Source organism: Dromiciops gliroides, chromosome 2 (genome assembly GCF_019393635.1).
Source record: "Dromiciops gliroides isolate mDroGli1 chromosome 2, mDroGli1.pri, whole genome shotgun sequence".
Classification (NCBI taxonomy): domain Eukaryota; kingdom Metazoa; phylum Chordata; class Mammalia; order Microbiotheria; family Microbiotheriidae; genus Dromiciops; species Dromiciops gliroides.
In genome coordinates, this window is record NC_057862.1 from 656,683,128 (window position 1) to 656,688,932 (window position 5,805).

At 41.5% G+C, this 5,805-nt stretch overlaps 1 pseudogene; it reads right to left on the reverse strand.

The window, feature by feature from the left end:
- Positions 1-2,027: 2,027 nt before the first annotated feature.
- On the reverse strand, positions 2,028-2,395 carry LOC122743548 (annotated as a pseudogene).
- Positions 2,396-5,805: the final 3,410 nt, after the last annotated feature.

Consider the following 5,805-nt stretch of genomic DNA (forward strand, 5'->3'; position numbering starts at 1 on the left):
TGAGTAGCTTACACTGAGCCTACATTTGACCCTAGTGGTTGTTCCTGTAAATGCAGTGTTCTCATAAGTAGAAAGGAAAGGGTCAGATAAAGTGCTGAGATCAGTGAGGAGGGAAAGGCCAATTCCAACTGGGAGACTCACCCCTACACCCTTTTCAGATGCTAGTCTTTCAGGCAGGCCCAGCTCCCTCAGTTCTTCCCAGTGACTTCAACTTGCAGACATCTAATTGCTCACATTCCCTTGAGGATTTGGGTGCAGCAGTGGAGAAAGGCAGTCATTCCAAATTAGGCTTCTTTGGGCCTTCACGTCCAGCCCTGAAGGTTTTGATCTTTTCTGCAGTTTGCTTTGAGAGGTGCTGATAATTCCCTTTGCTCTTTGGATCCCCCACAACCCACTGAGTGATAAATTCCTACATCTTTGAAGACTTGGCTCTTGGAATTATTTTTAGGTGAATACCACCTCCTAATCCAGCAGTGTAGGTTTGAGAAGGCAGGAGGGAACCAAAGGGAACAGGAAAAGAACAACCAATTGGATTAAGAACAGCTCTGACTGATTGTACTATTACAAATGATGAGCAAGATGGTTTCAGAGGAAAAAACAAAACAAAGCCAGACATTGTCAATCTTTTTTGGGGGTGGGCCAGTGAGGGTTAAGTGACTTGCCCAGGGTCACACAGCTAGTAAGTGTCAACTGTTTGAGCCTGGATTTTAACTCAGGTCCTCCTGACTCCAGGGCTGGTGCTCTATCCACTGCACCTCCTAGCTGCCCCGTGTTTTATTTCATGTTAATTTGTGAAGTGCCACAAAACTGTTTGCTTTCCACCAAATAGTTTTTTACTGGTAACCGTATATAAATACACTTAAGTGTTTTGGTACAAACAAAGTGGTTCTTTCAGAAAATATTTGAAAACTAGTGAAAGAATATGGTCATTGCTTTAATAAAGTATTTTAGTGAAGCAGTTACTTTTCCACTTGAAACATAACAAATCAGACTACATACTTAACCCAAAAGGTGCAAGGGAGTGCAAAATGAATTTTAATGCTCCAAAGTTCTAGGATAATATATTTTCTAAATGAATCAGAAGAGATTTATTCTGGTGCAACTGTTTAATGCAATAGTCACTCGTTTAAGAGTCTCTAAATCAGAGCAAATCCATAATAATAAGAAACATCCCCTGTGTTCTCAGGAACTTTTTGGAAGGCAAGCATTTAAAAGAAATTCTCCAATTTACCCATAGAATCCATGGAGTTTCTCAGTATGACCATATAGAAAACAAATAACAGCAAGAAAGTTGTTTGTTTTTGGAATCTATGTATCTATTCCAGAATAAGCTGGACATTTTTGCCCCCCCCCCCCCGCCCCATTTACCCTGTTTTGCTGCAATCACTGATGGTAAATGGAATTTTTTTTGGCAGGGCTATGAGGGTTAAGTGACTTGTACAGGGTCACACAGCTAGTAAGAATCAATTGTCTGAGGCCTGATTTGAACTCAGGTACTCCTGAATCCCGGGCAGGTGCTTTATTCACTGCGCCACCTAGCTGCCCCCAGTAAATGGAATTTTTAAAAATAGATATGACATTTGACAAGCCTACTTAAAGATACACACTTAAAGACCTTCCTATAAAAATTAGCAGTTTCCATGAACACAGACTGGTGTTACCACTGGAATTGAAATTCCTATTTTTAAAAAAAGTCACTACAGCAATTCAAATGTCCATTTTATTGTCAACTTAGACTGTAAGGTATGTTTTTAAACCTAAAACTTAAAAAACAAGATATCCTAGGTGGAACAGGAGTTTTCCAAAGCTGTATTACATATGCTTTTTGGAATTGAACATGTATTATTACATATTACATATGCATATAATACAAGAGAGAACTTACTCAAAACCCCTAAGGTGGGAGGTAAGGCTTCTATCTTGGTGAACTGTGATTAGATGAACTCATCAATCTCAGTTGGTAACATCCTTTTTTTCCTGGGTGAGGGCTTAAAAAAAATTCTAGTATAGAAGCTTTGTACTAGGTCTTACACTGAAGATTTCTTTCCAAATGTATCCTGGGGGGTATACCATATAAAAGAATCCATCTGTTCTCGCTTTCATACACTTCAGAAGTAGGTGTTGAAACTCTCACCATGCTGTGTCTATTCACCAAGAAGAAAGCTGGATTAGCATTCAGCTGTAAGTGCCTTTGAATTATTTCGATTAGCTCACTCATGTTGACATGATCTGATACAAGAAATTTGGTTTTATCCAGTACAGGAAGTTGTTTCTCGCCCTTGTATCTTTCTGTTATCACCCGTATCTTCCTAGGATGTTGCTCTCAAATAAGCCTCACCTCTTCTACTCTTTGTTCCCAGGTCCCGCGCCACTTGGAGGTCTTCTCCGAAGGCATTGGGCGGGGCGGGGGACGCTGGAGAGTGGAGAGGGGGAAGCGGGCTTCTGCGGGTCTGACCGGCCAGGGGGCGGTGGCAGCTCTGGCGGAGGAGACGCGGGCTTCTGAGGTGCCCCTCCGGCTGCAACGACTTCCCTTCTGTCCCCAAAGCCGGGCAGCCAGGTCAGGTGACGCCCGGCTCGTCACCATCGTCATTGCTTTAGAAAGTCAAGAAGGAGAACTGGTTTCAAAGAGTACAAATGCTGTATGACTTCATTTTTCATCCGTAAGTCCATTTAGTAAGTGAATAGTGCCCTGCGACTGGTCACTGTTTTGTTGCCCAGTAACATGAACAGAAAGCTTTTCTTAAAAAAAAAAAAAATGAAATACTGTGCTTTCTTTCCCTTTACAATACAAAAATTACCTAGTAAGTTAAATTTTTCTTATGGTACTACTTTAATTGAATTCTGCTATTGCTTTTTTCCTTATCTGATCTCCTCCTTAATTTCAAACTATATATTGGTTTGCATCTATGGGCTTCCATTATTGATTAAATATGAGACCTCACTTATTGCCTTTATTTATGGTATACAAACATGTAACTCGTTATATAGTGCCTTCTTCAAACCAACGAAGCAGAGGGGATTTTGTTAATATTAGATGACAATTACAGACATTTAATTTAAAAGGATGTATTGTGAGTGAGATTTTCCCCAACCCTTCGATATCAGTGATTCAATTGTGATAGTAATCAGTATAATAGACTACAACTGGTGATTTACTCAAGTTTAAGTGTTCTCTAGTCTCTTGGGTTAAGATACAATGTAACTTCCTCTCAATGTACTCTGAGTATTCTTTAGTGGCTTAAGCGAATGCAGTAAGTAAGAAAGAAATTGTGTAACATGTTCCTATTGTGGACTTGTTTTTTGACCATCCCCTTCCCATCGTGGAACCAGGGCACTAAAATAGTATCTCCCAAGCTGAATTAGCCAATCAGTATTCGATATGTTATGCATTAGACTTCTGCAAAAAGCTCTGAGATGATCCCCAAATTGGTTGATGGCCAGGTACTGGTTTGAACCTGTTGCCATCACTAAAGACCATGCCCATGACTTGGGCTTGGTGACCATGTTAAATCTTTCATTTCTGTACCATTTGCATTATGCTATGGGGAAGCAATGGGAGGAGTTGGTCTAAAATTCATAGGGTATAAACACTTTACAGCTCTGCCAAGGACATAAAAGCAGCTGGGTGACCCTATTTGGGGTCTTTCAGGTCCTACCCCTGACTGACAGGCTTTATTGTGAAACAGGTACCTTCTCTCACTAAACCTATTTTCTAGACCTTGGAGACTTTGCTGTTTCTTGTTCTTCATCAAACTTAAAAATTTTCTCCTTAACCCCCACTGCCCCGCAGAAAGAAAGAAAGAAAGAAAGAAAGAAAGAAAGAAAGAAAGAAAGAAAGAAAGAAAGAAAGAAAGAAAGAAAGAAAGAAAGAAAGAAAGAAAGAAAGAAAGAAAGAAAGAAAGAAAGAAAGAAAGAAAGAAAGAAATTTGCCCTGGTCCCTCCCCTGCTAAGCTGCCACGTTGGAATGTAAGTGCTGAGGCTGTGCAGCACATGGGAGACATGTCCTGCCCCCTCCAGCATCTCTTCTGGTGGTTGGGACACCACTTCCTCCTCTCAGGATCCCACCTCCTCCCCCTCCCCTGGTACCACTTCCTACTCCTCCCATGGCCATGCCCCATGATCTTCCTGCTAGGGATGTCACAAGATCTAATCCACCCTCCTCAGGTCCTAAACTTGCACATCAGAGGCTTCCTCTACCTGCACTTCCAGCTTCTACTCGGTTACCAGAGCAACCAGTCACTTCACCCAGGTCCCAGCCAGTCTCAGCCCTGCTCCAGCCACGCTGTAATTCTAACTCGACCTGCTGTAATTCTCCCAAACCAACCTTAGAAAACCCTTTAAATTCCAGATATGCTCATTTTGTTCATGATCATTTTGTTAATCTGCTTTTGTCTTTAATTAGTAACCTTACAAAGCATTTGTATTATGAAAGGACCAACAGAGAAAATAAAGGGGTTAAAGAAAAACAAGAAAAATTTAAACTGAATAAAAATGTACAAGACAATTATCATATTTCAAGAACCTGCTTCTATTGCCATAAATGAGGACATATTTTGCAGAAATTCAGAAGTAAACAGCAAGATATCAATATGAAAGTTGGGGATTTCAGATATAAAAATCCAAAATGTTCTAAATTCACTCAGAGAAATAATGTCAATTCGAATGTTACATAAGGTTTTCTATGCTATTACATCTACATTTTGAAATTAATAGTATGGGTTTATTTTCATAGAGATTTTCATTCTTGTAAGATTCTTTTTTATACTTAGCTTAAAAAAGGAACATTTGCAAAAGTTTTTTATATTCATGTAATCAAATTTATATTTTATAATACTCTTATTAATATTAAGTTCATATTCATTAAGAATTCTCCAGTTTGGAGGCAGAGCCAAGACGGCAGAGAGGAAGCAGCAAACTGCCTGAGCTCTCCTTCTGTTCCCTCAAAAAGAACATTAAATCGGGGCAGCTAGGTGGCTTAGTGGATAAAGCATCGGCCTTGGATTCAGGAGTACCTGAGTTCAAATCCGACCTCAGACACTTGACACTTACTAGCTGTGTGACCCTAGGCAAGTCACTTAACCCCCATTGCCCCGCAAAAAAAAAAAAAAAAAAAAAAAGAACATTAAATCAAGCCTCTGGACGGATTCTGAAACTACAGAACCTGCAAAGGGACAGAGAGACTCAGTCCTCCAACCAGAGATAATTTAGAAGACTTCAGGAAAAGGTCAGTCTGACTCGGGCAAAAGGGAGGCCCAGTGCAGGGCAGCAACCCAGCGCCGAGGGGGTCGGGGCAAGTCAGCAGGAGCTGCGGGCCACAGCTGAGGCCCCTGGAACCTGGTTCAAAAATCTGGTGGCCAAGAAGGACAGTGGAAAAACCTACCTGCACCCGCCGGGAGGGTGACGAACGGGTCAGGCGGAAATGGACACCAGGAGCGGGCGCCTCGCTGGCCAAGCGCACCCAGACAGGAAGTGCAGGGCGGGGGATCTCCACACACCATAAAGGCCTCAGAGGAAAAAGCCGGTCACACAGCACCTATACCCCTGCACAAGAAGCCCAAAACAGGGACTCTGGTGCCCCGAGAGCAGACCTCAACTTAAAAAATAAGTAAATAAGCTGCAATAATGAGTAAGAAGCAAAAAAGAGCCCTCTCCATTGAGAGCTTCTGTATCAATAGGGAAGAAGCCAAGGCAAACTCAGATGAGGACAATACCCTCAAATTGCCTACATAGGAAGCCTCACGAGGGAAGGTGAATTGGTCTCAGGAACAAAAAGCCTTCCTGGAAGAGCTCAAAAAGGATTTTAAA